This window comes from Centrocercus urophasianus, unplaced genomic scaffold (genome assembly GCF_019232065.1).
Source record: "Centrocercus urophasianus isolate 14NV4802_14NV808 unplaced genomic scaffold, USGS_Curo_1.0 seq_12, whole genome shotgun sequence".
Classification (NCBI taxonomy): domain Eukaryota; kingdom Metazoa; phylum Chordata; class Aves; order Galliformes; family Phasianidae; genus Centrocercus; species Centrocercus urophasianus.
In genome coordinates, this window is record NW_024884364.1 from 11,420,551 (window position 1) to 11,447,289 (window position 26,739).

The 26,739-nt window shown below is 44.9% G+C and overlaps 1 protein-coding gene across 6 annotated transcripts in view; it reads left to right on the top strand.

Moving 5' to 3' along the window:
* The first annotated feature begins 1,297 nt into the window (after positions 1-1,297).
* BBX (BBX high mobility group box domain containing) overlaps positions 1,298-26,739 on the top strand; it is a 127,783-nt gene continuing 102,341 nt past the window's right edge. For 4 of the 6 annotated variants that reach the window (XM_042809681.1, XM_042809684.1, XM_042809688.1 and 1 more), the window contains exons 1-2: positions 1,854-1,938; positions 3,159-3,231. The gene's annotated coding sequence lies outside the window, so the exon portion shown is untranslated. Of the gene's footprint in view, positions 1,325-1,853; positions 1,939-3,158; positions 3,232-26,739 lie in introns of those variants that run through there. The other 2 variants (XM_042809682.1, XM_042809689.1) reach the window with 2 other exon arrangements.

A 26,739-nucleotide genomic window follows, 5' to 3' on the forward strand; every position in this document is an offset into this window, starting at 1 on the left:
CTCGGGGCCGAGCAGCAACGCCCGCCACAACTTCTCCGCTCCCAACTTGACAGAGGAAGTTACGGGCGGGGACGCGGGAGCCCGCCGGGATGGCGGGGGCGGCCGTGCGGGGTCGGAACGGGCCGTGCCCGCACCCCGTAGCCCCGCGGCGCCGCCCGGGGCACGCGTAGCTCTCTCTCACGGCCATCCCCGCTCTGCCGGCGGACAGCGGCCGGCGGACAGCGGCAGCGCCCCGCGTCGCCTTGCTGGCGGGGAGGCCCCGCTACCTGCCCCGCTCGGCCGCCCCGAGCCCCGCTCGGCAATCTTTGTGTGAGCGTGTGCGGGGACTACGTGTGTTTGTGTGCGTATGTATGTGTGTGTGTGTATGTGTGTGTGTGTATGTGTGTGTGTGTGTGCGCCGGCGGCTCCCCGGCGGGCCGCGGGTGTAACGGCGGCGCTGTATGGCTGCCGGGCCCGTCCCTCAGCGCGCCGGCCAATGGCGGGCCGCCTTATATCCCGGGGAGTGTTGTGGCTCTGCCCGGGTTGCATGGCTCTGTGTGGAGCCGCGTTCCGCGGGCGCCGAGGCGGAGGGGCTCCGCCGCGCGCCGCGCCTCGCTCCGGCCCAGCGGCGCGCTGCCTGCCCGCTCTCCGGCCCCGCCGAGGTGAGTGCGTGGGAGCGCGGGCGGCGAGCGGCCGAGCGGGGGGCGGCGGGGTGCCCGCGCCTCGCACTTTCCTCTCCGCGCCCCGGCGGCCAGGCAGCCCCCCGGGCCCCGGCGGCAGCCGGCGGGGAGGCGCGGGGCTCGGCGTACGTTGTGCGGCTGCGGCCGCCGGCACTGCCCTGTCGCTCGGGCGGCCGCTGCCCGCGTCGGAAAGTTTGGGCAGGGAAGGGCGGGTGGGCTCGCGGCGAGACGCGAAGAGCTGTGACGAGGGGAGGCAGCGGTAGGCCGGCCGGTGCCAGGCTGCGCTGCGAGCGGGCACCTCTGCCGCCGCGGAGAGGAAGGGGAAGGAGGAGGAGGAGGGCGAGCCATCGGCGGCTGCTCGGCCGCCGAGCTGACAGGGCGGCGGGCAAACTTCATCCCGAGGGGCGGCATCGCCCGCCGGGGGGCGGACAGAGGGCCAGGGGCCGCCGGGGAGAGCACCGCGTACCGCCCGCCGCGGCGGTGGAGGAGACGGCGGCCCCGGGGCCGGGCCGGGCGGGGAGTCGGGTGCCTGCGCGTTTTCCGGCAGTCATCGGCGATGCGCCCGGGGCGGCGGCGGCCCCGGCCCCGGGGGGCGGTGAGGAGCGGGCGGGGCTAAACGGGGGGGTCCGCTCGGCGAGTTGGCGGCGGAGCGGCAGGCCGCGGAGGTGAGCGGTGACATCGGGGGGCGACGGTGACAGAAAACTTGGCGGGGGCCGCCCCGAGGGGCGCCGGGTGGGCGCCGGGCTCTTCTTAGGCGCCGCGAGCCCGGGTCGCGCCGCCTTACGGGGAGCAGCCCTTCTCCCGCAGCCCGTCGCCGCCGCTCTCCTCCCCCCCGGCAGCCGCTTCGCTCTTCCTCCTCTCGGGTTGATTTGCAATGTATGAAACTTGCGCGGCGGCTGGGAGAGCCGATCCGGGGTAGGCAGGCGGGGAAGAGGAGGAGGAGGAGGAGGACGGGGAAGGAAGAGCTGGCGGCGAGGAACGGAGCGGGCGGGCAGCGCCGCTAATCCCGGCGCCGCACGGCAGCAGGTCTGCGCTGGGAATGCCGCTCCGCCGAGCGAGGAAGGTAAAAGGCGGCGATGCGAGGACGCGCGCGGCGGGGCGAGAGGCAGCACCGGCGGTGGCTCCCCGCCCTCCGCCCCGCGCGGCGGGTAGCGAGCGAGCGAGCCCGGCTCCCCCCGGCGGCCGGGCCGGGCCGGGGGCCGCGAGGGTTGAGCCGCGCGAGGGGCGGATTCGCGACTTTTTCCGGGGGAGGCCCGCGTGTAAAAGTTGTTTTTCGGAGGTGAGTGCGCGCGGGGAGGCCGGGGCCCCGCCAGGCCGGCGGCGGTCACTCGGGCCTGGGGCGCCGAAACCATTGCCCGTCCTGCCGGTGACACGTCCGAGCCCCGCCGCCGGGGGCCCGCGCCGAGCCCGGCGGCACCGAGCGGCGCCGGGCGGGGGCCGGGCTCCGGGCTCCGCGCTGCTCCCGGCGGCGGCACCTCCTCCCGGTGGCAGCGGCGGCGGCGGGATCGTCGCCCGGGCCCGCGGGGAGGAGGAGGGGAGCGGCGGGAGGTGCGCGCTGCCACCGCCGCGGCCGGGCCCCGCCGGGGGGCGGCTCGCAGCACCCCGAGCCCCGCGGCCCCGCCGCCCGCCCCCCAAGGTGTTGGGCAGGGTTTCCCCCCCCGGGAGGGCGAGATTTATGCGCTGCATTATTGCCGCTCTCCTCCCCCCTCAAAGCAAGATGGACTCTCTGCGCTCTCTCTCTCTCTCTCTCTCTCGCTCGCTCTCTCTCGCTCTCTCTCCCTGACTCTCGCTCGCTCGCTCTCCGCTCCTCTCCCCGTCTCCCTGTGTCTTGTCAGCCTTCGAGATCGACATTTTGTAACTAAGATGCAAACTTGATGGGGACCGGCGGCGGACCAGAGGTGTCTCTGTGGGGGCAGAGCCGCGGCGAACCCCGGCTGGCGGCAGCCTCGCTCCATATTTAATACCTTTCCTTCCCACCCCACCCCGCAGCCCGGGTTCCGCTGGCCCTATAATTCGCACGGGCGGCGGCCTGGGCCCCCGTGCCCGGGGCTGCGGGCACTGCCCGGAGCCATCTCTCTCGGGCTCCGGTACCTGCGGCCGCCCGGTGCTGCCCGCTGCCCCCGTGCGCAACTTTCCGCCTCGCCCCTTGTTCCCGTGCGGCGATGATCTCGCGTGGGGCAACCCTACGCGTGCTGCTGGCAGTGCTGCGTGTGCACCCAACTGCCGCCGGGCAGAGGGAGGAGGAATAACCCACCCTGCTGCTGCTGCACGCACGGCGACTTGCTCCCTGTGCCCTCCGCAGCCACGGTGCATCTTTTGTTTGCGCCTTCCCAAAGGCTTCCTGCTGCTGCCGTGTTGTGCTCGGAGCTCAGGTGGGGTGGGGCGAGGGGAAAGCTGCCTTCAAGTTTTGGGACCACTCCTCTCATCAGTGCCGCGGCGGGCTGTGATATTGTAAAATGACGGTGTGCTGATGGTGTGCCTTTATTTGATACTTTATAGGTCACTATCACATGACAAAGGCTTTGAGACAGCTTCATCTTCGTCTGTCTGTAGTTTCCACTTGCCTTCCTGGGTGAGTATGTAAAGCATACGCGCAGAAAAAGAGCTCGCTTCTTGCTCCTGAGACAGAGCAGCTCTCGGTGCTGCCTCAGACATGGAAGATGCTCATTTGGGTTCTGCTACCTCAGGAAACATGTCTTCTCCAGGTGCTGGCAGCAGCAGCTGGCTTACAAAGTTTCTGTACAGGTGTCAAACAGAATAACCTGTGCATCACTGCATCTCCCGTCCTTTCAGTGATGCTTTGTCTCTTACTTTTTGGAACCCTATTTTGTAAGGATGATTAATTCATTGGCTTAGGGATGAAGTTTTGAACCAAAGTAATATTAAGATGTGCAGAGTGCAGTGTGGCGGTCAAAAACTTGCTGAGATAGTGGTGAGGGGAAAAACATGGAAAATACCAACCGTTGGAGCAGATAATGGGAAATTTCTGTGGTTCAGGAATCAGCAAGAAGTTTGACAGAGCAGCAGTGCTACTACAGCAGGAGTTTGTTCGGTTCTAAACGTAAACAGCGTTAATTAGAATTTCACCCATACTGTTTCTGTGTTGCTGTTTTTTTTGTTGTTGTTTTTTTTGCTTTTGGCATTGATGAATGCAGGTACCTCTCAATCTGAAAGATGAATCTTAGTGACTTAGTAGTATTCCTCACCTTCCAGTGTGCAGCTTCCTGTTCTCTCCGTATGCTGTGGAAAAGTTCTGACACTTTCTGATAAAGAATTTGGTTTTGGAGCTGGATTGATGAGGTCATGTAAAGGAGAGGTGGTACACTTGTGGGGTTGTGTTCACAGGTAGTATGAAGCGTGTGCCACACGGAGCATCTTTCATACCTTTGCCCACAGTGGCACTGAACTGCTTTGGGCCTAAAATAAGGAAGTGGGAGATTAAACACACACACTTCTTTTTAATGGCAATTTTGTATACTTAACAGAAAACAAGATGAGACATGCATTTGGGATAAGCTTAGCACTCATAAACATGAAGGATTAATAACGTGACCTTTTCCAGTCAGAGTACAGCAGACTTGTGTTAAGTGATGGTCCCAAACACGCCAGCAAGAAGGGGGCTGCAGGGAGCAGCTGTGACGCTGTGGCTGTGGACCTGTTCTTCAGGCTGGGATTATGGCTGTGGGGAGGTAGGGGAGATACAGTGCTGCCTTTCCTTCAGTTCCTGTAGAACTGCACCCAAATCTCCATTTTCCAGATGTTATGGGCGGTGGGATTGGTGTGCGTAGGTCTGAGACTATAAACACCAGATTAAACTACTGAAATTCTTTGTGACAGATCGTTGCTTTCTGTTCTATAGCATTACTGACATCCTGCTCTGCATAGTGTAATTGATGCAATGATTTTCCCAAAGTAAGAACACACTGGGAAATTCAAAAACTGGCTGGTAAGCTTCAAACTGTTATTCAGAGCTGAGTATACATATGCTGATTTTTGGGCTTAATTTTGTGTTTTCAGGTAAGAGTCGGGTTAGAGGTCTATAAGAGCCTATAATTTCTTTTTGATTTGGAGCAGTGGTGAACAATAATGGGCAAGGGCACCATGGAGGCTTTGCTTGAGGTGGGCTCTTCAGTCATTTTGTAGCTTTAGTTTCATATGACGAAGCCTTGTGTGCATGGGAGTTCAGTCTTAGAAGTGAAGTGGAGATAATCATCTGCCTGCACCTTCTAAGACCAGTGGGCCTCCGTTTTGTGTGTAGTGCTAAGTGTAGCACTTGCCTAATATCGATCTGGAACGAACAAATTGCGAAGAAAAGTGTCCTTTTGAACAAAAAGGCATGATGGAAGTTTTAGAGGAGGTTGAGAAGTATATTTCCTCATAGCTTAAAATGTAATAAAAATAGCATGGCCGTTTAAAGGGGAGAATAAAGATTTTGTTAGATTTGGCCACGACTGGAAATATCCGTTTACTTTAAGGAGTGCTTGTTTTGGTAACAACGAAGATGTGCTTTATTACAAAGTCTCACTGAAGTATCCATCCATGGCTGGAGTTCAGTAATCCAGGCCTGGTGTACAGGACGGCCTTGGGAAGCAGCACCAGGTAGAGTGCCCATGTGTCACAGGCTGGGAGGGGGAGTTCTGCTTAGGAAGGGGCCACGAGAAATTCTCAGGCATTGGTCCCTGTCTCAAAAGTTTGTTGTGCTCTCCCCTTCCTCTCAGCACCGCGAGCTGATAAAGTGTTTCAATGCAGACCCACAATTTAGGAAGCTTGTGTTTTGACCTAAACTTACAGTTTGTCAGGAAGTTGCCCTGGGCACTTTGGAGTTGTTGAGGACTGCTTGCTCTGCACCCAGTGCCTGCAGAGCTCCTGTAGGTTTCAGTGGGAGCTCTGTTTAGGGAAGGAATTATGGTGAGAGGAATTTGTCCATGCTTGTTTTCCCATTCAAGGAGGAAAACGTTCTCTGTCATAGATGTCATGTGAATAATTAAAGATCTTAAATGTCACATTTTCCACATTAAATATCAGAGTTAACCATGCGTTTGTTTTATACCTCGCACTTTTTTTCTTCCAGAACGCTTGTAATGCACTGTTCAGAAGTTAGTCGTTCTCCAGCTTGCAGTCCTCTAAGCACGCAAACATCTTTGAGCTTGTGATAAACTTTGCTAAATTCACTGATATCTTTGCTTGCATTCAGAGCTGAAAGTTCTTCCAGGTTGCTGCTGCTGCTTGTAGTCTGTGGGTGATGGTCAGTGATGTTCTGGACAGGGCTTGCAGCAGGCTGGTAGGAAGTTAGGGAACTTGGAGAAAGTGGATGGGGATAGAGTTGCTCTTCACTATGTGTAGTAGTGTAGCATGCCAGTGAGGTATATGCCACACGCATGTCAGCTCTGCTGTGGTGTGAAGGCTATAAACACACCTGCAGTAACACCTGGGCAGCTGTGAGCTGAAATGCCACCTCTCTTTGGCCTCTGTATGGCACATACAGGGTTCTGTGTTTGTGAGAAGGTGGACCTTTGATGGAGGAAGATGCTAGAAATTAAAGCTGGAGCTGAACTGAAATTCTGGTTCTAATTCCTCACCATAACTCACGCTGTCACTGTTAAAACCAGCAGCTGCTTTCCAAACTGTGGGCCCCGATTGCATCCTGTGCCCTGTGTGTGGGTGATGGCCCAATGGGGGCTGTGGTGGGCTGAAGGTTCGTGGGGTCAGAGCATATCATGGAAATGTAGCCATATGTCCTTCTCCACCTGCAGATGGAGGCTAATGAAACTTCCCTTCATTAAATCGCACTATGCCTGTATATGGGAACAGTTTACCTGAGCGAATTAAGTTTGTTTTAGCACAGTATAGATACTGTTTTACCTCACTGTAACCATAATAATGTATGCTTTCTTTATTACTTAGGAGTCTGCAAAACTGGCTTGATATAATGGTCATGTGTATTTCAAACTGCTTCTGGAGGTATGGGGAGAAACAGGAAGAAGTCAGCTTTTTCTTCTGCTGTGTTATCTTTATGCCTTTTCCTTTCTTCCCCTTATTATTAGGGGAATTCACTGTCAGAAGCAGACTCCCTGTTTTTTTGTTTTTTTTACCACTACTGCTATTTATTTATAACTATTGTTATTTAAATTTTAGTGACAGTGCAGTGCTTCATTCTGAGGGTGATGTGCTGAGCCTGGTGCTTGGACATGCGTAGCGTTCCATAGAAGACCCCCAGCTGTCACTCCTCTTGATGGGTTTCAGATGGGGTAAGACCTGAATTGGTGTAGGGGTTACCTGAAGAGTGGATTGACAGCCCGCTGTTAGATTGCAGTGTTTTAGGGAAAAATAAAAACAACAAATCTCACGCTGTTCTCTGAACTATATTATTAATAACTGGCATTGCCTTGCTCATGTGCTTGTGCCCTGTCTGGAGAAGCACATAGGTCATGCTGTAGTCACACACTTCAAAACAAGGAACAGTCACTTCTTATTCCTGTTCTAGGCACCTGAGATACAGCACAGTGAAAGCAGCACAGGCTTGTCTGCAGCCATTTAGCAGTGTGAGCAAGAATGGAATCAAACCCACATCTTGTTAGTTGTGCCCTTTCCTTCAGAGTCTGCTCCCTACAAAGCTTTTCTGATAAATGCCCATCTTGATGTGTGAGTGGTCTTACTGAATTCTGCCAGCTGAGAATCTCATGCAAATGTCCAACTTCCTCCATAGCACAACTTTTTAAAAAAGGTATTTTAGAGTTGTGTGAAGCTGCTGGCTTTCATCTGTGTTGCTATTGACAGGAGAGCTTAGATTGAGACGAGAGCTTACTGAAGAGTTTTTGCCACTGAACGTGCTATTTGGGCTACAGTGTGTATTATGCTATTTAATACTAAGTTTTCTGTGTTAACTTTATGAAATCAGATATTGGTTTTCATTAAAAAAATATGCATTGGTCTGAATAGTTTTTTATGACTACATTGTTTTTATTTAATATTCATAATCTAGTGCTAAGTTGCAGCTAACTTTTTCATGGAATGTGAAATTGACAGAAGAGCCTGCTTTAGTGTTCTGGCCCTATTTTGTTAAGAAGCCTGACTTACCAATTTGAACTTTTGTTTCTAAACCCAGTAAGGGTATTTCATGTAAGACTTTAGGATTTGCTGAAAACCAGTGTTTAGCTACTGTGGTGATGAGGTGGCTTTGGTTTTAAAATAAGAGTTCTACTGGAGGAGGAAAGGAGACTTCAGTTAGTGAAAATCTAATTGTAGCACTTGCAGTGACAGTAGCATTTTTATCATTTCTAGTGTTTATGAAGTTGATAACAAAAGATGAATCAACAAAGAGGAAGAGCATGGGTTTGACGTTTTCCCATGTTCCTGCCTTTTCCTTCGTAGTACACAAATGCACAGAGTAATAGCAAGTCCTCATGAGCATGGACAGTTCAGCATGTGAAAATAAGCCAGCTTCAGACATCTCTGTATACGAAAAGCTGCCACAACAAAATTTCAGTTTTTAGCAAGGGGAAGTAAGGCTAACTGGATTTTATGCAATTACACTAAGAAAATCCATTGCTGGGGAAGCACGGAATTCTTATCAGAAATCCTCCACGTGGGTGTTTCAGGATGAAAGACTTCATAAAATGTGAAAAATCTTCTTCAAAAGTAAGAAACAGCATTTCACTGACCCTTGTTGTCACTGAATGTCTCTTCCAGCAGAGGTGAAAGAAATTCGTTCCATCGTTCCACAGCACGAGATGTAAGTTCTCTGAACTTATATCAAGTGGAAGCTGTCTTGACAGAAATCTCAACAAATCCTGGCTGCATCTTCCCTTGTTGAGGGGAGGTGGGAAGTCGCTCATCCTGGTACCTGTTCTTTTTTTCTTGAGGATCGTAGTCTGTAGCAAACTGAATGTCTCTCAACAGAATCCCCAGCAAGGACCGTGCTGACCCAGTGTCCTGCTGCATGGTTACTTTCCTCTTGTAGGTGCAGCACCAGAAAGGTTTCTGCCTTCTCAGAAGCTGTTGTCACAAGTGGCTTTCCCAGGACCGGGTGCACAGGGTGAAGGGCAGCCCCTCAGCACCACTGATGACAGATGAATTGGCCCGTGGCAGGGTTCAAGTGAGGAAAGCTTGAACGCTGGCCCCTGGTGAGTTGACCACATCATGGTGGCTTCTCTGTGCTGCTGAGTGTGTTGAGCAGTGCCTTTAGCAGGTTGGAAACTTCTGAGTGAACTTTAATGCGTTTGGTTGGTGGCTTTGATCAGGTATTTCCCTAGTATGTTTTTTCTGCCAGTTACGTAAGGACCTTCAAGCATCTGCATTGTCCAAAGTAGTCTCTTTTCTTTATTCTTTCTCTTCTTTCCTTTTCTCCCCGTACCCTCCCCAGTCTGGTCTTAACCAACAAGCTTGCAGGAGTGGATAAGGCATGTTGTGTGATAGTGGTTGGGATTATGTCTTCTACAGTAGCATAGTAAATCACCTTTCTTCCTTTGTGAAACAAATTATCCTAAGTTCTTGTGTCTATACGTGAGCTTATTTAAGAAAATAGCACCATGAGAAGTTTGGAGCTTGATAAAGAAAACCTTGGGAGGGAATGAATAGAGTAACATAAGAAATCAAAATTTTCCTTTTTTTCACAGTTTTCAGCATGAAGTAACTTCACTAAGGTCAGCAGAGCTGAAACATTGTGATATTCTGTGTTAAAATCGGTCTACGAATGTTAAGAGGAAGTTTTGCTTTTTTGCTAGGCTGATGAAATGGGCGCTGTTGTGGTTGGCCGTGTTTGATTTACTCTCCACGAGTCACTTTTAAGCAATAGCAGTTCTATAGTGAGCCACATCATGCTGGTTCAGGTAGTTTTATTATTATTACTATTTTTTGTGCATTGCATCTTGTCCTAACTATTGAAGAGCTCTACTATTGAAGAGTCCCACAGCTACACCTTTGCAGTTGGATTACAGGACAGGGGCGTGATTTAGCAGAGGGTTGTTAGAGTTCAGGTAGTATGGTGAGGTTGTTGTTGGACTTGATCTTGAAGGTCTTTTCCAACCTGAGCGATTCTGTGATGTGTGATGTGCACCGCTTTTAGGATCTGACCAAAGCTGCTGGTAGCCTGCAATTCCTCAGGAAGGCTGCCAATTTTGTGTTATTCTTAATTATTGATATACAGTCAGTCCTGCCAGGGTCACACACCCATTGCACTCAGTGATCAGTGCACGAATGCATGGCCTGAATGTGAGCAATAAAGGGAGGGCAAGGAACGCAGGCTGAAATGTGCAGAGCTCCTGAAAATGAGAAGGAGCTGGGAGAGCAGCAGGTGGGTGTTATGTGGCATTTGTCATGTATGTAACGTTACTTTGCACATATGTTTGCTTCCCAAGTTTTTGTGGTTCAGCAAGGAAAGTGTTTTGATGCAGGTTAAATCGGTAGTTGGAGGGTATAGATCTTGAAAGAGGTATTGTTATCAGCACCAGTTCACTGAAGTCTGGCTTCAATTGTCCTCTCTCTTTGCAAAAAGCCTTTTTTAAATACTCAGTTCTTGTGTTGTGGAGTGCAGACTTCTGGCCTGCCTCAGTTCTTATCGGTGAACGCTGTGCCACAGACCTGGGAGTTTCAGCATTTACCTCATTTGGATGTCTCAGAATTCTTGCTTACTTCAAGTAAAATGTCTCTATTTGTGTTTCTTCCTTCTAATTTATTTGAGATACTCTTTCATACATCGTGTTAAACATCAGTCATCAAGTGCTCATAATATATTTTGAAACAAGTACACAAAATTGCAGCACGATTCAGCACTGATTACAGAGCTATGGCATAGGAATTAATAAGAAAATAAAAATAGCATAATTAATTTCCAGCTGCTTTTGGAGAAACAGGGGTGTTTATGGGGGGAAATTTGGTGTCTGCAGAATGAGGAATGACAAAGCTGTTAGCAAATACTTTAATGCAACAACCTATTTGCAGTTTGTTTCCTCTATTGATTAAAAACACGTTCCAGTGCTGAAAGAGTAAACAGAAGTTGCTGTGCCTCTTGTTGAAGGCTGCTGGACTAAATAAAGAGCACGAGTGTCAGAACTAGAGCAAGGGGAGGAAGTTTTCAGTTTTATTTATTGTTACAGCAAACCTTAAATAAGGGCAGTAAAGCATGGACAGCTAAGTGGAATTGTTGGTTGTGTGTTCCCCTTTCCCATTAATCTCTAAGAGTACTGCCTGCATGTGTGTCAGAGGAAAACCGTCTCCAACTGTTCCCTGTGATATTAAATCAGTGTTTTCTTCACACGTCTTGTATGTGCTCACGTTGGTGTTGCTTGCGGTGTTGTTGCAGAGCATCGGATGCTTGTGTGGAGTATGTTCTGTGGCTCAAAGTGACCTGGACCAAACCTGATGCTGTGAGAGCCCTGTGAGGCTTGATTTCCTCACAAGGACACTGTCAGAGGAGCTGCAGCTCTGCCATCTCTGCACAGTTCACTGCTGCTGCGAGCTGACTGCTCATTCAGGTGAATCTCTGAGCAAGGCTTTAGGCCTCTTTGTCCAGGCCTGCCTGGTTTGCAAGCAGCAAAGGATGATCCTGCCCCTCTGGGAGGCAAGTCCAGGGGAAGCAGTTATTTATTTGTGTGGAGGAGCAGACTCCTGGTGATGTGGTGCTGTGGGTGTTGTGCTTTCTGCTTACCGTCCTGGGTGGTCCCACAGGGCAGTGTGCAGAGTTTGATTGCTCTTTGTTAAGGGAGATAGAGCAAATGAATCAAGGGAGGTGAGGTGGTTGTCACAGGTGTCCCCACACAGTGGGTGGCAGCTCAGGCCTCCCAGTGAGGACAGTGGCTGCTCTGAGTTGGGAATCCTATGGAAAAGTCTTTGGATGTGTTTTGGAATGCTGTCAGCCCTTGCAGCTGTCAAACCAGGCTGAGGCAGAGTGTGGAGGCAAGCAGAGCTCAAACAGGGAGACTCTTGCACCACATCCTCATGGCTTTTGTGAGCCCCAGGTGTGCACATTACCTTTGCACATGTGGTGCCCTGGCATTCCAGATCTGTCTGTTCAACTGACTGAAATTGTGACCACAGTCAGTAGGCGCTTGGTTTAAATTAGTGATTTGATCTCATTTTGCTTTGATATTTTTGTATTTGTTTTCTCAGAGGCAATCTGTATTGGTAGACGACGGTTAAAGTATATTGACAAATATAGCCTTTACACTAAGCTTGGCACTTCTTTTTTGCTAGTTCAGAGGATGCACTGTATGCCTGCACCTTTTGTAAGTGATTACATGGCTTATATGCATTTATTTAGCTCATGAGTGATGGAAAGCTTTTGTTCAGAATGTGACAAATCATACTATTTAAACTATGGTCTTTAAGAGTCCTATTTATTAAAGTAGTATGTGTGCACAAACACCCCCATATGGGTTAATGAAGGCAGCACTTGCACTCAGTGCTTTAGAGAGAGTACGATCCCGAATAAGGTGCAGATTCTGATGTAACCAAACCAAGCTTTTAGAACTGGGAAAACTAATCTCTGTTTGCTTTGCTTTCTCAAAACAGAGGAAAAATGAGCTTTCTTGCTTTTCCAACTTTATACCACTTATATTTTTTCTGCAATTGCAGTGGAATTTGCTGCTTTCAGGTAACTTAGTTTTAAATATAGCTTCTTTCTGGTCAAATCATAGAATGGCCTGGGTTGAAAAGGACCACAATGATCATCTAGTTTCAACCCCCCTGCTCTGTGCAGGGTCGCCAACCACCACATCAGGCTGCCCAGAGCCACATCCAGCCTGGCTTTGAATGCCTCCAGGGATGGGGCATCCACAGCCTCCTTGGGCAACCTGTTCAGTGTGTCACCATCCTCTAAGTCCTTCAGTGAAGTCTGACACGTTCAGTATTTGAATTTTGTTTACAATTTTGAACCCAAAAATAAAAGTAATTTATTATACAGGGAGGGTTATAAAACATTGCAGTAAAATTTTAGTATTGGTTTGTCATAAAATAAAGCTAAGTTACTTTCAGGGATGTTTTATTAATATATGTTAAAGGTCAGTAACATCTGATTGAAATTTGAGTCTAATTTCTTTGTTCAGAAAAGATTTGTTTTAACTGTAAATCTATTTATGCTAACCTGAATGTGTTTTCTCAGACAACTTCAGAATCCATTATCCAAAGTCCCTGTTTGTAATAGCAGAAGTCTGCCACTACAGAGGAGCACAGAGCAGCTCACTAGATGACGCTGTAACTGTGTTAACATCTGTGTGGGAGATGGATGCCTCTCCTGCTCCTGGCAGGTACAGATGAACGGAGACCTGTCTGTTTACAATGTTACTTGATTAAAATAAATAAAAACAATGAAGTGATTCTTTTAAAGCTGCTGTGACAGTCTTTCCTTCAGATTGTGTGACCTGTGGCTGTGGTTTTAATGGCCAAGGCAGGGCTTGATCATTTCCAGAAATGACTCTAGCATCACTGCTGTCCAGAACCCAAAAACTGAAATCAAGCGTTTTGTTGAATGCTTTTTCCTCAGCTTAATTTATGTAGTAGATGAAGAAAATGATAATTTAAAAAAAAAAAAAAAAAAAAAGCCATAGAAACTCTATGGAGTAACATCAATAAAGAATTCTAACCTCTTCCCTCCCTCCTTCCCCACTCAAAATATTAATAGCATCTTGACAGAGTTTAAAAAAAAAAAAAAAAAAAAAAAGAAAACACAAAAAAAAAAAAAAAAATTGATAGCATGTATTGACTCTGCAGCTCCATGGTGCTTTTCTGCAGCAGGATAAGAGTGTACCAGTGTTTCTGACTACTAAGGAATGCAGAATTAGACCTCAGCTGGTTGGAGGGTTGTACTCAGAAATGTAGAGTGTGCCTGAGGCCTAGTGGCATGGTTATACAAACTATTCACATATTGGAATTTTGCTCCCCCCAAAAAGAAGAATGACACACTTCAAGAAGTGTTTTTATAGCCTTCTTTCCTTGGTGCAAACAGATTTTGTAGTCTTGTCTTTCTCTTCTGTTTGTCCAAATTCTTTTGTATCATTGCATGGAGTATTCAAAGTATCTACAGCTGTTGGGGTTCTTGTATACCTGAGTATTAACATAGAAGATGAAAACCTAAATAGAAATTAGAAGAGAATGGAAGTGACAGTTGAAATGCTGTTCACAGATGTTTAAAACAGGCAAGAACAAGCATTCCTTTAAAAAAAAAACCAAAAAAATAAAGTGGGAAAGTTACTGAATATTATCTACACTTTTTCTTAAGAGAACATGCTGAAGTACGATGAATCCCTCATCCTGAAAGGGTCATCATTTTTATTTTCACACGCATTTGCTACAAGAGCAGTAAGGAAATAAGTCACACATTTTAGGCAGCTTTTCTTATGGAAGCTGTTTATTGCCAAAGTATTCATGTTTTACAAAAGTGCCTTAAAACAATTAGCTCTTGTTTGGTATAAGTGTTTAAACAGAATGCTTTAGTAATGTGGCTGATTTTATAGTTATTGCGTTTCCTTAGGATTGAACTATTCTTGTTCTGACTCGTTTTCCTCCCCCCTTAAATATGTGAAATGTTGAGGCTTTCTTTTTCAGAAAAGAAGTACTTGAGCCAAGATTTTTTTTCAGGAGTTGTGATATCTTGGAGGATGTTCTGGATGAGCTATCTAAGAGAAGCCCCTTTCTCAGTGTGTGCTTAGTGGTGCTTTCCTGTCATCTTGCACTGAGGTGGGCTACTGGCCACGTATAAAAATGTGGTTATAAGCTTCCCTTCAGTCCGAGCTCTGAGCTGATGTGTTTATGTGAGGCTGCTGGAGCAGAGTTGGGCTCTGTTTGTTATGGGAATTCTGGCAAAACCGGCTAGGGGAACTGTTTAAAGTACTGCTGCAACTACATTGACAATGCTTGATGGGAAGAATGAGATACCCCCACCCCTCTCTGAGGTGTTTTTGGAGGAGTAGAAGGTTTGGTCCCATCGCTGCAAATTAATTCCTCATTTTCCCAGGAACGATGCTGCGATGGCTAAGATTGCTGTCTCTCTAAATTGAGTTAGATGTTTGCTGTTGGCTTCAGTGGAAGGAAATTGGGGTTCGTAGCGAGTGTCTTCATAGATCTAATTGAGGGACTTATTCTTTAAGGCTCTCCTGTACTTGACCTTTATCATAATACTGGTTATTGATGTGGATTTTACTGTTGCAGAAACAGGGATGAAATTATGAGTGTGGATACATAGGCTCAGAATTAAGGTACTATGTGCCATGATGATTTCTTCACCTTCAGAAACCAAAATAAGCTGTAAAATCTTTTCTATAAGGGTATATTTGCACTTCTGTAGCTGTCTTTTGGCCCATAAAGTTATGCTGGTATAACGCCTTCTGTATGAGGCACACACATAGAAAGAGTGGTTGTGTTCTGGTGTAGCTGAAGCAAGAACATTTTCCAAAGCAGACATTCTTTGAGTAACATGTGAATTACACTCAAATGGTGTTAGGAGTGAAGGAGAGAAAGCTTGGAGTAAGTTTCTAGTAAGATGTGCATCAAGCACTGAATGAACTTTATTAAGTATGACCTGAGGCATGTGCAATACTGTATCTAGTACAATTTACTGTTTAAGCTGAAGTATATTCAGAGAGATGGTTGAAAATACATTCTAGTTCTACATTTATACTTTAGGAAGCAAATGAAGGGCTAGCACTTCCTTCTAGGATTCAAAGAGTGAAAATTTCACCCAAAGAAACAGGAAAAAAAACCAAACTAAAACAGGCTAGTAATGCAGCTTTACTATTAATTTGCTTCATGATCTTGGGTCAATTGCTTCCTCTTTCTGTTTCTCTGTTTGCAAATCTGGGATAGTGACGTCTCTCTCCTTTGTTAAATGTGGTGCAATCTATGGAGGGAAAAACTTGATACTGTGTTATGGGACAAAAAGTTTTTTTTAAAAAAAAATTGCTCAGATTTTTATGTTATTTTGCTGCTTTTTGAGTATTGAATCTGCCATAATGTAAAATACCAGTTAAAATTAAAGCCTATTAATACAGTACTGAATCTCAGTATAAGTCCCCTTGGTTAGGGTTGATGTCTGTGATGCTCTTTAACATCTGAAAAAGCTGCCGCTTCCTCTAAAGAAGTGGATTGAATGTTGACTTTTAGCATATCATCCTACCAAAGAGTCAAAATAATTCCCTTTCTAACCAGACTTTTCTAAAACAGAAAAAAAGTCTTCTAAAAAAGACTTCTTTTAAACAGTGAAGTCTTTGAGTGTACTGTAGAACCACAGAATCATGGAGTTACAGGGGTTGGAAGGGACCTATAGAGATCAAGTCCAACCCCCCTGCCAAAGCAGGTTCCCTACAGCAGGTCGCACAGGTCGGCATCCAGGCAGGTCTTGAACATCTCCAGAGAAGGAGACTCCGCAACCTCCCTGGGCAGCCTGTTCCAGTGCTCCGTCACCTCACTGTAAAGAAGTTCTTGCGCACATTTGTGCGGAACTTCCTATGCTGCAGTTTGTGGCCATTTCCCCTTGTCCTCTTGCCATGCATGCTGAAAAGAGTCTGGCCTCATCCCTTTGCCTCCCACACCCTAAATATTTATAGACATTGATCAAATCCCCTCTCAGTCGTCTTTTCTCAAGGCTGAACAGACCCAAGCAGGGGAGATACTCCAGGCCTTTCTCATCTTTGTGGCCCTCTGTGGGACTCCTTCCAGGAGATCCCTGTCTTTTTTGTACTGGGGGGCCCAGAACTGGATGCAGTATTCCAGGTGAGGCCGTACCAGGGCAGAGTAGGGTTGGGGAGGGGGGAGAGGGGTAGGTGATGATATTGTCATAAATATATGTTACATATTCTGTTAAACAATAACACATTATTAGGACATAACACTTTGCTGTCATAATTGCATACTTCTCCAGGTATCAGCTAACTACTTCCTATAAACCATTCAGAACTCTATTTCACAGATTGCAGTTGTCCCAGGGATGTTCAGGTAAGGCCAGGGCATGGCAGAACTTCCAAACTTCCTGAAATTTTCTATATTGCTGTAGAAGTTTATAACACTTGCTACCTTTCTGCTACTAAAAGTTCTGCTTTGTATGTAGACAATATTACTTTTCCATACCAATAGGAAAGAAAAAAAAAAAAGTGATAACTTTGTCATGTCAGATTTCAGGCTGACTGGCTGAGTATTCGCAAACTGTTACCAAATCTGCTAGCATCCAACTTCAATATTCAGAACTGTTCTTCTCTACTCAAGAGCTTGTGCTGTGTGATAGGAACACAACACGGTAGGATCTCTCCTTAACTCGGTGCTGTATGAATACTGCCCTCCATTCTTCCTACTTCTCTGAAAGTGACTTCTGCAGGGATGTATGAGCGTGCTCTGTCTGTGGTCTGAGATGTGCGGAGGTGGTAGAAATGTGTTTAGGCTGGTACTAGGCACACAATAAAATGTCCTACTGCTCAAAAGACTTTATTAAGCTAGGCCTGGTCTGTACTTAAATAGTTCAGCTGCTCTAGAGATTGACATAACTGGTGTAGAAAGAAGAAAACATTGCAGCAGTTTGGGGCTTTGTAGAGGACTTGGTGGTTCCAGTCTTACATTGTAAGACTTGTAATTTTTAGTGGTAGTTCAATAACAAGGAAACCTACTGACTGTCTTTTAAAACATATTTGGCTGAGATTCATTGGATTTTGTGCTTTCTTTTTAAATACTGCTGTTGTTCAGAGCTTTGGACTTCTATGCTGACCTAGGGTTTTAAGCAGGTTTATCAGTTGGCACACAGTCTTGAGCATACCAGAACGCAATTTCATAGAAAATTCTAAATACTTTGTTCACTTTCTGATGTCAAATCCAACTGTCTCTGTGCTACACTGTGGAATAAAATGGTAGAAAGACAGTAATTGGTAAGAATTAGTGGATCGTAAGGATGTTATACTCCCCATCCTTATTTTATTATTATGGTCAACACAGGCTTTTTAGCTGTGGGCTTTTTTTTTTTTTTTTTAAATGCTCCTGAATTTGAGGGTTTTTTTGTTTTTTTTTTCCTTTGTTGAGTTTATCCCAAAGGATTATGTAGTGTTTTCATCTGAGGGAGATGAGAAGGAGTTGCAATTATAAGTATGTATCTTCTTATTTCATAAACGCAGAATAAATTATTTTTGGGGGGGAGTGAGAGAGGGAATGCTTTTTTTTTTTTTTTTTTGGTTGTGGTGTGTATGTGTAAGTGCAATTGTTAAGAATTCTTCAGTTGTGGAGAAGACCGAGATCTCCGTGTATTTTAGGTCCCAGTCCAACAGTGCATCTGTAATAGTGGTCCCCTGAGCTACTTGCAGGCTTTTGAAGCCTTACATGCAGCTGGTGGTATAGAGACCTGATCCTGCACTGAAACGTTTTGGCACACATCCTTGGGCATGTGCACTCTTTTGGGTAAGCTGTTGTGGCTTGGCACCAGTGAAACAATTGGTAAAGATGGTTCTGATTGTGGATTCCAGTTTATAAAGCAGCAAGGTTTGTCTTGGAAATCTGATAAGGCTTGTTACTTAAAGAAGCTTGTAAATTCTATAGCCTGACAGATTTATAAAGATGTTTCTCTAACAAATAGAGATTATTACATTCAGAACTTTCCTCTTTTCTCCTTAAATCATAAGGTTAAACAGTTGATGAAACGAGATAAGTAAGAGTATAGCTTAAAAATAGTACTGGTAAGTGATGAGGAGGTGAGGGCTTTTTCTAGTTATTACTTGAATAATGTAACTTAAAACTGCTTGGAAAATTTTCTCAACAAAAGTTTGCAAAAATTTTTTTGCAGAAAAAAACATTTCAAACAGGCATTTCAAGAACAAGTAACACAGATCTTACCCTGACTGTTGTGGATTACTGTTTCAGAGGGGAACCAGAATGAAGACATGCCATGATGCTTCCTTAGCCTGTACCAGGTGCTTCTGGCTCCCTAGGGATCTCACAGACTTAAGCAGAATTAATACTGGTCAGTAACACTGGTCAGTTACCTCTGCTATGTTCAGAACCCGTGGACAACAGTGAAAAGTAGAAATAATCAGGTACTTTTCAATCTGCTTCTGAGTAGGAGTGCTATTATCATGGCCAACTCAGGCTCACCAAGAAGACTTTTGATCAGGCTATGAGAACTGTCATGTCGCTGTTTCCAACCGTCTTGCAGAGTAGCTCAACTCCCTGTTTATGCTTTGAGTTTGTAGGCAAGCAGAGATCTTCCTATTGCATTTCTAATATTTCAAAATACTGGACTGCTAGAGAGATAAAATGAAGATGAAAGGATTGTTGTCAACACTCACTTGCATTGAATTGGTGTTTCTTACAGTCCCAGTGTTTTTCTGTAGTGCTTTGAGATGGTGTTGAGAGATTTGCAGTGGGCATTGGATCTGAATCTGTTCTGGTGTGAGATAATAACAGTTCTTCTCTGTAGCCAAGGTCTGAAGATGCCTTTGATGCACATCTGCAATTAGAGCGAGGCTGGTTTGGTGTCTTGGTACTCCAGAGCAGGGAAGGGGCTGAACAACATGGCTCCTAACAAAGATATTGATACAACAAATATACAGACTGAGGGTAGGTGACACTGGTACCTCACTTCTAGGGTGCACAGCTTGTCTTCTGCAGTCCTGATGCCCCATAGATTTCCCTTTCTCCTGAGTTTTCTATAGAGGAGGAATGCATAAGGACAACTGTGAGAAGTGCCTTGATGTCATCCAGACACAGTCAGTGCATGGGCAGAACTCAATCTGAGAGGGAATCTCAGCCCGGGTGTTATCGGAGATTGTCACAGACGCTTCTGAACTTGGACTTGTAAATTAATTGTCTGGCTACTACTAGGACTTTAAAAGTAGGGGGAGGTGGGGAAGGAATATCAAAGCTATAGGAGACAAACGCAAGCTTGTGAAGTCATAAATTTTTTTTGTGCAGACCGGGTGCACTGCCTGACATTTTGTCATTGCTTCAATCTTTAACAGAATACATCATACTTATGGATGAAAGGGGGTGTTTCTGCTGTACTTTTTTTGGCCATGGATCTGTAATCATTGGTCTTCAGTTTATTTATGAGCTATTGAGGCCTTTACTAAAGACACTTTGCTTATAATGTTAGAAAGCACTGTTCCTCTTCTGAATCTGACAGTTTTTTCCCCTTACCAAAGGAAGTCCCAAGAAGTTCAGTTTACTACAGCTGTGTCAACAGTTTATGGGCCACTCCAGCCCAGTTTTGTGACTAATGGGGTGGGGAGACCCACAGACTTACAACCCAGGAAAGGGGAAAAAGGGAAAAGGGTGGGGAGATGGGCCTAAAAACAAAACAGCAGCAACAATCTGAGGAGAAACAAACTAATTTACTCAATAACATATCAAATTGCAGGATAGCACACTATAATACAATATAAGTAGAATTGAAGCTAATAAATCAGATAAAATGAGAGAGCATCGAAAAACCAAAGGCCTTACTCTAATGCTGAAGGTGAGATGTCTAGCTGGGACAAACAGGAAGGCAAAAGAGAGCATGTCTCGTAATCTGTGAGCAGTTTTATCTTTCTCTCTGGATGGAAAACAGAAACAGAACAATGCAAAGTCCTCTGGGCTGTATAGTATGTAGTTCTTCTGAGAACTAGGTACCCAGAACTATTCATGATCCACAGAACTGGAGTGTTAACTCTTCAACTCCCAGTGCACTACATGATGTTATGATGTGGAATACTGATAACCAAAAATCATAAAACCATTACAAGCTGGTAACAGATGCATGACATGGTAAATCTTCACTAGGTTCAGTGAAGGTATCTGAGTGGGGATGTGGGACAGGGAAATGCTCTTCAAATGTCCTGTACATCTGTGGCAAATTACTGAGCTCTGAGAATTTAAAAAAAAAAAAAAAAAAAAAGGTTGGGTTCTTGATCAGGTTCATGGATTTGCAGAATTTTGGTAGTTCATTAAGTCCTCTGAATGTGATAGAGGTGAAGGGGAATGAGGAAGGGAGAAACACTAACTAGAAGCTCAAGTTGCAGCTATAAGGTGATCGCACAGAACTGGATCTTTTGAGAGAACTTGACGTGTGTTTTTGCTGTATTAAAATTTGAACAAATGCAGAATTCGTTACAAGAATAGAATTACTATGTTTCAAAAATGCACTTGACTGCAAGGATTTTCAGCCTAAAATTCGTATTATTTCTACATGGAATCACATTCACACACATTAAATTTACTGCTAGTGCCAATTACTTGATCATAGTGTTCATTTAAACTTAAATGCATCTGCAAAGAGCCTATCTAAAACTTAGAATTCTTGAAAGATATTTAAATATTTAAAACATCCTCGATATGATTACTATATCCAGCCCTTCAGCTATGTAAACAATGCTAGGAATAATGAACCAGAAAATATTCAGAATAGCACAATCTCTTTCACTTTAACACTCGCTATGATGAAACACAAGGAAACCAATTCCTGAATGTTTTTGTTGTTCTTTTTTTTACCAACTCACTGCTGAAACAAGCTTTCAGGGAAATCCATGGAGCCCCACAAGGTGGCAGGAGCTAACTGTGCTACATGTGAGCTGTGATCGGAAGGAGTGTAAAGGTAATGAATTGATTTCACCAGTTGTGTACATTTGGATCATGAGCAAATTAACCAGACTTCAGAAACCCACTTTGTGCTTCTGAGTAGGTTAGGCAAAAGGATGAGATTCTAGCCTCAAGAATGTTCCTTCCACAAAAATGAAAGTTATGCATTCTTACTGTGTCAACACAAAGGGCCTTCAGGTTCATTCAGAGCTACTTCCTTGCTTGTAATATCACATAATTCCTGTGAATGGAAAGTGAAGTCCTTCAGCAACTCACTGCCATACGAGATTCACAGTTTAGCAAGTTGGCAGAAAGCATGTCTTAGTTGCAAACTCATCTTGACATCGTGGGAACGTTGATCGTGAGGACAGACACAGCATCTGGAACTGTACAAGTGAATTTCTGCTGCTTTAATGAGACAATAGAGGTGTTTTTCTTTGGAAACTAAAGTGTCAAACCAGCATTAAAAATATCCAGGTGTGGGGATTATTGGAAGTCATGAACATGGCTCATCCTAATTAGTGGGGTTGCTGGCCAGCATGTAGTGCCTAAGGCTGAAATGCCTTATAGAATATTTGTTCCCTCCCTTCCTACTATCCCAATGCACTGGTGTTCCTGTTTCACTTTTTCTTTGGTTTCTGTGTACATGCTACCTGCTCTGTTTGCTCTTGAAACATTTCTGTGATGAGGATGTGAGAAGCACCACGAAATAAAGGAGTTAATCAAGTGCTCTCATCAAATATATGATTTGAGGGCCCTGTGGTTATATACTCATACTTGCTCTTTCTTATCCTTGCACTTTGAGTTTTAGTCTTTCCCTGTTGCATGATCTCTTTGGCGTGCCTTAGAAAATGGATTTCTCTGGACTTGATTTTAGTTGGCAGAAATAACAGTGAACAATGCGTTAAGAAGAAAAGCTATTGCCCCTGACTCAGTGGACCACAGAGGACTGGTTTGGAGACTTATGAATCTCTTGATTTGTGTTAGGAGATTTTCTTTTATATCAGCGTCTACTTTTTTTTTTTAATGAGGGCATTTTTTGTGTATCAGCCATGTATCTTTGGTTATTTGGGCAACCTCATTTGTGTGTATGTACAATTTAGTAGGGCTAAGGCAAAAATGGGATTAGGTAGTTTTCTTAACCATTGGGCAGATACTAAGATAGGAAGTAGTTCAATTTTTATATGAAATCTCAGTTTCTTTCTTCCCAGTAAATTTCCTGTTTCTATACTGTAGGAAAAAAATAACATAAGCATTTGTGATGCAATAGGCAGCTGAGATAAACTGAGTGAATATTTTTACACGCTCTTGTGTGAAATTATGTTGGTTTGTTGTTTTTTTTTTTTAACAGTGTCAGAAGCAACTTAAAGTAAGAACCTTTAAAACCAGTCCTGGAGCAACTTGATTTTTTTTTTTTGCACCAAGATGTAGTAAAACGGTCCAGTAAAATATCTACACAATGCTTAAATGACAGGGATACAGGAATGTAGAGATGGATGTTCACAGCAGCTGTTACAAAGAGGCAGCATATTTAATTATCTCACCAAAATACAAGCCTGAGTAATTTTAGTGGATGCATTCAGATATTCAGATACTTATTATTTTAAAGTGAAAATTGTGCCGTTTCCAATGGTTGTGCTCCTCACCTGCCTTAAGTTTGAAAGGAATTTTAGTTCTTACATAAACACTCTAAAGTAATGATTAGGGAAAAAAAAAAGGCAAATATTCAGCTATTTGATGAACTTCCTACTGAAATCTGTTACATGCAGTTAAAGAGTGTACAGTTAACACAGTTACATGCCAGTAGTATTGTTGAATTATTAAGCAGTTACAGCTTGCTGAAACAGACTTTGCTGTATTTGACCAAAAAGTTCAGAAGCAACTGATGACATATCAGTGAGATGCCTCGTTCCTACAACGACCCAGTGGGAAGCAACAGATCACTTCTGCTGACTTGAAATACTGAGGGGGGGAAAACCACATGCACTTATATGTACATATGGTGGAAGAAATCAGTTTTTAAATAGAAGATCATGTGCTGCCAAGGTGTCACTGTACAGTAAGATTTTAAAGTTTTGTTCCTGCATACTACAACCCTATGAGCCTTGATGGGCTTGGCAAGGTGTATTTTTCCACTGCATATTCAGAGTGTATGGCAAGGTCAAGTTTGATAGTTACTTTTCCTTACTGACAAAAAGTTGGTGGTTGTGGCAGCACCAGAGTTGGAAAGAGCAACTGTCATTTGATCACAGCCAGTACAGAGAAAGACTTCAGAGTGTATAGCAACATCCTAGTGGCCAGAGTGGTAGCTTCCTATGGAATAGTAGGAGCTGCATGATGCTTCTCGGCTGTGATTTAAAAAAAAATTAAATAACAGTTAAAAATAAAATGTCACTAGAGACTTCTGCTTGGTGGTGTACTTAAAATTGTTACAATAAACTGGACAGCCTCACAAAGGCTATGGAACAGTTTGGCAAGCGATCCTGTTGCTGTGTAGCGATTAACTGGAAGTTAATCACAATATTACTAGGGGAGATAGGGATGAGGGGTGGAGAAGACTTCACAGGATGTGTGTTTTTCCAGAATAAATATATGTTTCCAGGAAACCTGGAGTCTTCTCTCCATATCTGCCAAACTCTGTCTTTAATGTCTCAACTGTTCTGTTGATCTTAGTTAATTCAGGGACAATTGAAGCCATCCCATTCACTAGATCCCCTACTGAGGTGCTGAGTGCTTTCTCTTCTCCATGAACTCCTTGGGAATGCAGCACATTGCTAGCCTCTGTTAAATGCCCAACACAACTAAGGAGCCCAGCCAGGGAAAAACTGGCAAATATACTGCCTATTTACTAACAAGGATAAGAATTCTCTCTATCCCTCCCAAGTGTGTTTTATAGTTGGATTTGAGGAATTTTGACTTGTAGGGAGCTGACTGTGCAGTACTCAGGGTCTTTTCAAAAAGTCAAGGAAATCTTTGCTACCTTAAAAGCACCTTCTTCAACTGTAGGATTTTAAAGTCCAACCTGGCGTAATATCAGACTAAGGATATGTCTATATTGCAGACTGTTTTGTTCTGCTGTTGCCTGAGTGTGCTTTTAAATAAGGTACAACAGGAATCAGAAGTGGTTTGGCAGTGATAGTGTGGAGCTATGTACTCAGTCATTTAACTTCTATTGAGTAAGGGTGGATTAGTGCATTAGTGCTGGGCTGCTGCAGCTGGTTCTCCTCATACTGGGCTGGTTGGTTTAAATTAGGTGTAGGTGCCCAGGAGCTCAGGGCTGCTGCAATTGGGGCCATATGCAAGGAGAATGTGTCATGGACATCCCTTAAAAGAAGCAAAGTCTAGTTAGGCAGCATTAATAGCTTTTCCTGCACTGGCAAGTTGCAAATCCTGTTTATGGATTTCTTTTATAGCACTAGGTGTTGAAAACAGTACTTTCCCTCGGGAAATTATTATTCAATTAACTTGGTATTTGTTTTGATATTAGGATTTGATGTGGTTGTTGAAAGTGCAAACTTGTTGGAGATGACCTCTATCAGAGGGCCTGTTTTATGGGGTTTTATAGGAGTGAGGGAGGCATGGAGGGACCACTGTGCTGCTATTCGGTTCTTAGGGTAGAATCTTCACAGTGTTCTCCCACCTTTCCTTACAGATGTACTAACTAGAAACTTTTTATATTTTAGGAGTACAAGTCAGTCAGTGCTGCAGCCTAGTTGCCTGTATGTATCTCAGCCATCTAGGCCTTGCCAGTCAGTGTCTGGGAGGTGTTTGCTTATACAGATCATGTTGATCTTTCAGCTCGTTGAAGGAAGGATGTACATCCACATGACAAGAAGCTGTCAATGTGGTAACTGGTTAATGCTCGTGTGCTTGGGCTAGGCCTTGCATTCCTGCACCAACATCATCCTCCAAGACCGTGTATGGCATTCTCTTTCCACTCTTTTACAGAAGAAAAAGTGAAGTTTTTGTGTGAATGGCCATTATTATTAAACCTCATTCAACTTCAGGAGTCTGGGACACATGCAGGAATAGAAGAATTTACATCACTGGAAAGCCACTATTTTACCCTAACAACTTAAGTGTGTGTTGCTTTCCTGCATAGATCAAGGATGTAGACTGGATCTGTAAGGCATTACATCTTTTGATACCAAGTGGCGTGGCTTAAATTAGTGGTTTTTCTTCCTGCCAATCAAAACAAAGGAAAGTGTGAATGAGGAAAAGGCCATTATGTGGATACAGCTACTGTGCTTAAGTTACGTAAGCAGCAGCTAATGTCCAGGTTGGGATCTGTGTTCCTTGTGTTCATGCTGGAGAGACGAGAAGAGACCTGTCTCTTCTGTGATGTCCCACAGCTGTGGTTTGTATTTGAGTGCAGGAAAACAGTGATTTTCTGTGATGAAGATGTTTGCTGTATTTAGGTGTGCAACAGTTAGCACTTTTCGTAGTGTAATGACTTTTGATAGCTCAAATACTAGAGACGCTTTTGTTTAAAAAAAAATTGGTTTTGCAGAGCTTTTTTGCATGTTTGAAATAAAACATCAGTTTTGAATGTTGGTAATCTATTCTATGTAGTAATCTATCTAGTAATGCTAACTGTTGCATAATAGAATATTTTTTAGAACTTTATATTCCCACATGAACACTGGGGAGATAACCACAGACCAGAGAATAATGCTTTTTTTATTATTATTTTTTGATTGAATGAGAAAAATGACTCAGTATGCTGATGAAATGCAGAGAAACTCATAATTAAAGAAGAACAGGTGGTAGCCTCTGATTTACAAGTCAGGATTTGGTGTTGGGTCTCTGGATATGAGTGGACATTGTCAGGAGAGATACTAAAGCAAATGCCTGCTCTAGTGCATGAAGCTGTGAGCAGCATTTATTACTGTGTTGCTTTTAAAAGGCTTGCTATTAGCCAGGGCTAATTAATGGCTTTGCAGGAACACCTGAAGTTCAGTTTGCTCATGATGATCATGAGGAAGTTGCAGTTGGTGAGAACAAAAGAGCAGCTGAAGGCTGCTCACCTCATCATGAGTAATGATTATCTTGTCAGTCCACTGTGGTGGCTGGCCCTTGGCAATGGTGGTGATGGCTGTGGCCATGGGCAGGCTGGCCATCACCACAGGAGTTTTGTCACAAACAGGATGCTTGTGCTGCCCTTAGAGCTGTGAGGGGTCCAGTGCCAGGACCAAGGGTGTTCCAGGCCAGGAAGCAAGGCTGTATGGGGAGAGGCAGTTGTATGTTAAAGTACTGGGAGGGTGCCTCGAGGCTTGGATGGTATTGCTCTTGGTGAAACTGAGTGAGAATGGCCTCTCCACTAGTTGAGCTACCAAGCTTGCCATCCCAGGCAGTGAATTCATGGAAGAAAATGTTGTCTGAATGTGCTGAGGCAAGATGATGGCCCACCTGTATGTACCTGACCTTGCCTCTATGCTCCCTAATCTCTTCCTGTGCCTAGAGGCATCTGTAAGGTTTCTGTCAGATTTGACTGCAGTGAGTCATAGATTACAGCCCAACAAGAAGCTAGGTTTCAGGATTTTGGCTAATGCAGTACTGGTGG